The 8,123-nt window shown below is 46.8% G+C and overlaps 1 pseudogene; it reads left to right on the top strand.

Moving 5' to 3' along the window:
- The first annotated feature begins 1,600 nt into the window (after nucleotides 1-1,600).
- LOC134937066 (5S ribosomal RNA) lies at nucleotides 1,601-1,719 on the top strand (annotated as a pseudogene).
- Nucleotides 1,720-8,123: the final 6,404 nt, after the last annotated feature.

The following is an 8,123-nucleotide window of genomic DNA, read 5'->3' as shown; positions in this document are numbered from 1 at the left end:
CCAGGTTATCCATTTACACTGGCTATTAACTCAGGTCCTTCCCACGACCAATCCTGCAAGCTACCTGGGTTACATTAAGCCGCAACCCAGGTTAATCCGGGTTATTGTGGCAGTGTAAAAGAAATATTAGTAATTGTGCACTTTATGTAATTAATATCTTTCAATTCAACACAAGGGTGTATTTTTACGTGTATACCTGAGGGTTCATTAAATGAGGAGTTTTACCTGCATCTAATAGGCCCTACACACTGGCCGATTTTCAGAAAGATATGAACGATCTCGTTCATAAATGAACGAGAACTCGTTCATATCTTTCAGTGTGGAGACTCCAGCGATGAACGATGCGCGGCCCCGCGCTCGTTCATCGCTGGTCTCCCGTCGGCTGTGCATGCAGGCCAATATGGACGATCTCGTCCATATTTGCCTGCACTTCAATGCAGCCGCGTGACGGGGCGAGTGAAGAAACTTCACTCCCCCCGTCACTGCCCCCCCGCCGCCGAGTCGCTCGTCGGCCGTATCGGCCGTCGGGCACTTCGGCGGCGCATCGTGATATGTGTAGGGCTCTTAACAGTATAATGATGAAATATCAGAGCTGGTATTTGAACAGATCATAATTACAAATCACTTTAAGCTTAGTTATGATGCCCCTAGAGAAATCCAATGGCAATATGCAAAACAGGGTCTCACTTAGGCTAGTGATAATTTAGATTAGAGCCAAAAAAAAACAGTTAGTTAATGCAGGTAACTGTCAAATATCACCCATGCAGTCTTCAGGTAGGAGAGGGGCCCGCAGGAAAGAGGGGAATTGCAATATTGAGCAAGAACCAATCATGCCGTATAGTCAAATCTGTTTCAAATATCTCAAACTGTGTTTTTTTCATGGTTTCACTCTGGTACAACCCTGTTGAGTCCTGTGTATATCATGTTTTTCTGACAAATTGCATATGGTTCTTAAGACTGAAATCAATAAAACCAAATATGGTTTTGGATGTATGATCTATTGTTTTGAAAATTGACCAACTGCATATGGTTCTAAAGACTGAAATCATTCTAACCAAATATATCCCTGGACGTATGACCTATTGTGCTGAAAACTGATTATTAGAGTTTTCACTATTACTGGCGCTCCACTGTACAATTTAAGGTACACAGTTAGGACCAGTAGTGGTGTGTGATCTTGCACCAGGTCCTCCGCCGATACTGCGACCATACGCAGGGGGTATTCTAATATCTCATTTTTTCCTGCTCTAATATCTTTATTACCAATGTCCTTTAAAAAAAAATTCATCTATACGGCATGATTGGTTCTTGCTCAATATTGCAATATTCATCATAGTGTTTTTCATATTAATGTAATCCCTTCTCTTTCTCTCTCTTTCCCATTTTTCAATCATTCCTTCTTTCCGTGTACTCTCATCCACGATTCTGGTGACCGTGTCCCCTAGGAGATACGTCTCTCCCGTCTAACGAGGACAGCAGATTCACGCTCTCAAGATCTATCCTTTTCCTTTTTTTCCCATTCTTTTTCTCCACTCCCTTCTTTGAAGGTAATCCATTTTTCTGTTTCGGTGCACTCTCATTAGTGGCACAGGGCAAATCTTTCTACGACCATACCCCTACGCTTACGCCCAATCTCGTCCGATCTTGGAAGCTAAACGGAGGTGGGCTAGGTCAGTACCTAGTTGGGTAACCGCTAGGGAATACCCAGTGCAGTAGGAGGGCTGCATTCCCTGTGATAACACTAACAGCAGGATCACCACTTTCACTTATTCTTATTACTTCACTGCGTCTAGATTTCACCTTTGTTCATCGTATGCAATTTTCTCCAAGACGGACTCGAACCATCAGTGTTAGATCTCAGTTAGGGGGCGGTCCCTCGCTTGAAATCATCCCTATTCAGGGCTCCATTAATACAAACACAGTTTGTACAGATCTTTGGCAGACGGAAGCAGCATGGTATGTAGCTATCTTCCAATATGCATTTATCCAAGTATAAACAAGATCTGAACATTCCCAATTTTTTCTAGGGAATATTTGTCTCATGTTGGAATGCTAATATCCATTTATGTTAAATTTCATTACTGATTTCTGTTTTGTGCTGAGTTCCCATTTATTTTAAGAGTAGAAATAAAGAATTGACTATTTCTTATACACATCACTAATCATTAGACAACACGATACAACAAGAGTGCGCCCCAACAAGAGTCATACTTTTTCCTTCTTTGTTACATTTATCCATGCAGCTTTAACAGAGCTGCAAGTTAAATATATATATATATATATATATATATACATATATATATATATATATATATACCTACTGTGTTGTTTATACTTGTGCTGTTTTGTGCACTTTGTTCACGTGCATTAATAATAAGCCCTGTAATCAGTTTTAATGGAACTGCAAGTTACAAAATAGAACAAAAGAATATACATATCTATTATTGTCAGTACTGGGTGGTGAACTCTACTCTAGTGTGCTTTGTTCACCTGCATCTATAATCCCTGAGATCCACGTAGTGATCTGCGACTTGACAAATGGATAACTATCAGTTTAGAGAAGAGCAACCAAATACTAGTGCAGCAGATGGTGCCACCAGTCATGATGGTGCTAGTCCAGCAATGCCATCTACTAAAACCGACACTCAAGGTAATAATGGTAATAAGGTAATAATCAGGGTATCTAAAATCAAAAACCCAATATACAGTGTGAAAAAGATACCTCTTATAAAGGGAAGGATTGGTGCAGAAAAACAAAACTTGGCAACATGCCATTGACCACACGTAGTGGCAAGGAAAAGCTCAGGCCTTGGCCTTTATTTCTGAGTGATGGTTCTGCAACTGTCATTGAGGCATCTTCTTCTGCCTCTCAGGATGGTGTACACACTGATGAGGGTGAGGATGGCAATGACGATGCCACTGTAGAGCTGATGCCTTAAGCTGATTGGTAGCTTAATTTGTGGGGGCCCAAACAAAGCAAGCATTTCAGCCACAAAAGTGTCAGTCCCTGTTGCTTAAGTGCTTGGTTTGTTAAAGTATGCATGTCCTTCTTAATATCAAACATTAGGGTGTATGGAAGCACCCAAGGACAATTCCAACTTGCACTTTTTTTTAATTCTACTGTTGTGTAGCCATGATTCATAGATGTGTTAGAAACTGCATTGTGTTTATGCTGCTACTCTGTCTCTTAGTAACCAACCAGGTCGCTGCAGGCTTTGCCCGATAATGGTGAAAACAATATTGTAAGCTGTGAGGTGGTCCAAATTTACTGAAAATTACTGGAAATTAATGTTATTGAAGTTAATAGTACTCTAGTAACAAAAAAATGCCCAAATGATGTGATGTTAGCTTTTTTTTGCAATTTAAAAAAAAAATCCAAATTCAAAACCAGTCCAGGCGGTTTGGAAAATCCAAAGCTAAAGACGGACGATGAATCAGAGCCAAATCTTAATCCAGCAAAATGGTCTGGCGCACATCTCTACAGTTCCATAAAAAGATGAATACAACTTAAGTTTGCTAATGACAAAAAGGGTAATATACAGTTGCTACATATTGCAAATGAGATCAATAATAGCAATTTTCAACAGAAAAGTAATAATTACAGGGCATAAATATCGAGCTGTATAAAAAACATAATTTGATACACCTCACTGCTGTGTTTTTTGTTTTTTGTTTGTATTTCTTTGTCACAGATGGCAACAAAGAAAGCAGTGGTATTAAGCAAATAACAACAAATGGATGTTAAAAACGTTAATCTTAAATAAATAAAAGCATGGTTCATCCATAAAGGCCAGTACTGATGGGAGAGATGTGTGCTGAGTGATCTTAACACAGACCGCTCAGCACACATCTCTCCCCCTAATCAGCACAGCGCAATGTATGGTGAACGAGGTGGTGGACGGACGGGGGGCGGCGCTCACTTCACATAGTGCTGAAGTGAGCGACCCGCTAGACTGAGCATGCATGCAGGCTCCATCTAGCACCGGCGATAGCGATGCGTGGGGCCGCAAATCGCTATTGCTGAGGGGCATACACATGACAGATCCGAGCTTAAAATCTAAGCAATCTAGTCAGATTGCTCAGATTTTAAACATGGATCTCTCCATGTATACCCCCCTTAAGAAGAAAGAAAAAGAGGGAGATGTGCAGTTTTGTTTAGCAAAAAGAGGGAGGTTGTACATAGCTAGATAAAGTTGGGGGCTCAGTGGATACTGTAACCTGGGCCTCCGTCTGCAGGGCCCCTCCCAGTCGGAGCACACTAACATCACTAGCTCTCCCTCTTGTGCAGCAGCAGAATCAGGCAACCAGGATGTGAGCAGAACAATATGCAGTACAGGCAGAGACACAGGAGTATCAGGTTTCTTGAACTACCAGAGGATAGATAGTAGGGGGGGGGGGGGGGGGGGGAGAGAGCTGTAAGTGACCCAGGGATCACAGTTTCTCCTCTTCCCGCCTGGGTGTCTGGGTCCTGTGTAACCTGTTAAAAAATGAGAGCATTTGGGTCTAGAGAGAGAAAAACGCAAGAGAGTCCTCTATGAGTTCTGTGCCAGTGTGTAAGTAGTAGTGCTGCAATTGCAAGATAAATTATAAATGTTATTTTTCTATGTGTATTTTAAAGTTATTTAAGTTGTCTTTGTTCTACTACAAGAAAACGTTATACAATAATTGTCTCTCAATAAGGTGGAGCTATAAACAGCACTCAGGCATTATTAAATTATTCGTTTAAATGTAATATACACCATTGGTTTAATTCTAATATACACAATCTATACCTCCCAACATGACCCATACCAAGAGGGAGAAAATGCTCTCTACCTTAATTTATGCAATCACTTGTGCTGAAATACCTTTCTTATAAATTAAGTAGTTCAACACAGGTGACGCCACTCATATATTAAAAGGGAAGTCTAGGTAGAGTGAAATATGTCCATCTTAGAATGGGTCATGTCAGGAAGTATGCACAATCTAATATACACCACCCCCTTCCTCTGGGCCCCCCTATATTAAGTGCCCTGAAGGTGTAGCTCTGCCAGAAACAGTAACCGTAGAAACACAAGAAAATGGGAAAAGGAAGTAGGAGAAGGAGAGGGGTGTGGTATACAAGTTAGCATAGGCGTGAGCACGGGGGGTGCCTGGTGCGCACAGGCACCCCCTAATGTCGGGCACCCCCCGCACGCCAGGTCCGCTGCTGCAGCCCACTGAATTATAGAAGTGGCCCGCCGTCATATCTCCCACATCATTTTGTGGCGAGCGGGCAGTGCTAGACAGCGGCAGTGGTCTCACCTAACCCCGCCTCCCTCTGTCCCCGTTCAGACATTGCCGGTGATGACGCAGTGACGTCATAGCCGCACGTCTGTAAGCGGCGCGCTGCTGCGGGAAGAGGAGCCGCGGCCCGTGGCCCGCAAAGCCTAGAAAGGATACTGAAAAGAGAGGTGGAGGAGGACTGCACGCGCAGAGGAGCTCAAAATAGAGGTAAGAAAGCTCCACTGGGGGAGATGCATGAGGGGAGGGGGAGACAAAAGGGGGGAGATGAGCTGCATGAGGGGAGGGGGAGACACAAGGGTTGAGATGAGCTGCATGAGAGGAGGGGGAGACACAAGGGTTGAGATGAGCTGCATGAGAGGAGGGGGAGACACAAGTGGGGAGATGAGCTGCATGAGGGGAGGGGAAGACACAAGTGGGGAGATGAGCTGCATGAGGGGAGGGGAAGACACAAGTGGGGAGATGAGCTGCATGAGGGGAGGGGGAGACACAAGGGGGGAGATGAGCTGCATGAGGGGAGGGGGAGACACAAGGGGGGAGATGAGCTGCATGAGGGGAGGGGGAGACACAAGTGGGGAGATGAGCTGCATGAGGGGAGGGGGAGACACAAGTGGGGAGGGGGAGACACAAGTGGGGAGATGAGCTGCATGAGGGGAGGGGAAGACACAAGTGGGGAGATGAGCCGCATGAGGGGAGGGGGAGACACAAGGGGGGAGATGAGCTGCATGAGGGGAGGGGGAGACACAAGGGGGGAGATGAGCTGCATGAGGGGAGGGGGAGACACAAGGGGGGAGATGAGCTGCATGAGGGGAGGGGGAGACACAAGTGGGGAGATGAGCTGCATGAGGGGAGGGGGAGACACAAGTGGGGAGGGGGAGACACAAGTGGGGAGATGAGCTGCATGAGGGGAGGGGAAGACACAAGTGGGGAGATGAGCTGCATGAGGGGAGGGGGAGACACAAGGGGGGAGATGAGCTGCATGAGGGGAGGGGGAGACACAAGGGGGGAGATGAGCTGCATAAGGGGAGGGGGAGACACAAGTGGGGAGATGAGCTGCATGAGGGGAGGGGGAGACACAAGGGGGGAGATGAGCTGCATGAGGGGAGGGGGAGACACAAGGGGGGAGATGAGCTGCATAAGGGGAGGGGGAGACACAAGTGGGGAGATGAGCTGCATGAGGGGAGGGGGAGACACAAGGGGGGAGATGAGCTGCATGAGGGGAGGGGGAGACACAAGTGGGGAGATGAGCTGCATGAGGGGAGGGGGAGACACAAGGGGGGAGATGAGCTGCATGAGGGGAGGGGGAGACACAAGGGGGAGATGAGCTGCATAAGGGGAGGGGGAGACACAAGTGGGGAGATGAGCTGCATGAGGGGAGTGGGAAACACAAGAGGGTAGATGAGCTGCATGAGGGGAGTGGGAGACACAAGAGGGTAGATGAGCTGCATGAGGGGAGTGGGAGACACAAGAGGGTAGATGAGCTGCATGAGGGGAGTGGGAAACACAAGAGGGTAGATGAGCTGCATGAGGGGAGTGGGAGACACAAGAGGGTAGATGAGCTGCATGAGGGGAGTGGGAGACACAAGAGGGTAGATGAGCTGCATGAGGGGAGTGGGAGACACAAGAGGGTAGATGAGCTGCATGAGGGGAGTGGGAGACACAAGAGGGTAGATGAGCTGCATGAGGGGAGTGGGAAACACAAGAGGGTAGATGAGCTGCATGAGGGGAGTGGGAGACACAAGAGGGTAGATGAGCTGCATGAGGGAAGTGGGAGACACAAGAGGTGTGACAAGCTACATGGGGGGGCACATAAGAAGAGAAACTGTATGGGGTATGAGATTAGCTGTGTAATGGAGGGTGAGCTGTATGAGCGGGGAGAAATTTGAGGTGGGAGAGCTGTGTGAGGGCTAAGATGTGTCGGAGAAGAGCTACGTCAGGTATAAGATGTGTCGGGGGCAAGAGATGCGTGAGGGATAAGATGTGTCGGAGAAGAGCAGAGTCAGATATTAGGCTGGGGCCACACATAGCAGCCAAGCAGGTCCCGTTCAGCGGGACCTGCTTGGCCGCAAGGAGACTGCACAGGGGTGCCTATGCAGGCGCCCACACGTGCGTCAGTCCCGCCGCCGCAGGATCCAACCACAGCATTCCATGTGTCACTGGCCGGATCTGTGTGCAGACAAAACCCCCCTCCCGGCTAAGTGGGTCCCGTTCAGAGGGACCCGCTTGGCCGCTATGTGTGGCCCCAGCCTAAGACGTGTCAGAGGAAAGAACTACATCAGGTATCAGACGTGTCAGGGGGAAGAACTGCACATGGGATAAGGTGTGTGCAGGAAGTAGTTACAGGATGGACAGTGAATGTCAATTCCAGAATGTAGGTGCCGGTATGTTGTCAGCATGCTACTTACAGCATGTTAACTAGATAAAGAGTAACACTTTATACATACTGCCTACCCAGCATGTTTACTGTTGTAATGCCGATCCAGTTAAAATGTTCTAAGTAATGTTATCCTTGTTCACAGGCTAGTGCTTGCATTCTGGGATTGATTTAGGGTCGATCCAACATATCCATCCCATTCAGTCCTCCCCCATTATTTTTGCATTCTTAATCTCTCCCACTTGCACTAATTTTAAAGTTGTGCCAGACATTCCCAGTAGGTGGTGCTAGACACGCCCAGTCGGTGGTGCTAGCCACACCCAATAGGCGGTGCTAAACACACCCCTCTAGCAGTGCACACCCTAATAAAATGTGCTGCGCACACCTATGCAAGTTAGATAGATAAAAGATAGACAGTCATTAGATCGACACCATATGGTTGACAGTCAAAAGTTCATCAGGGTCAAAAGTGTGACAGTCAAAATGT

This window comes from Pseudophryne corroboree, chromosome 6 (assembly GCF_028390025.1).
Source record: "Pseudophryne corroboree isolate aPseCor3 chromosome 6, aPseCor3.hap2, whole genome shotgun sequence".
Lineage (NCBI taxonomy): Eukaryota > Metazoa > Chordata > Amphibia > Anura > Myobatrachidae > Pseudophryne > Pseudophryne corroboree.
Note: the sequence above shows the minus strand (reverse complement) of the source record. Positions and strands in the feature narration are given on the sequence as shown.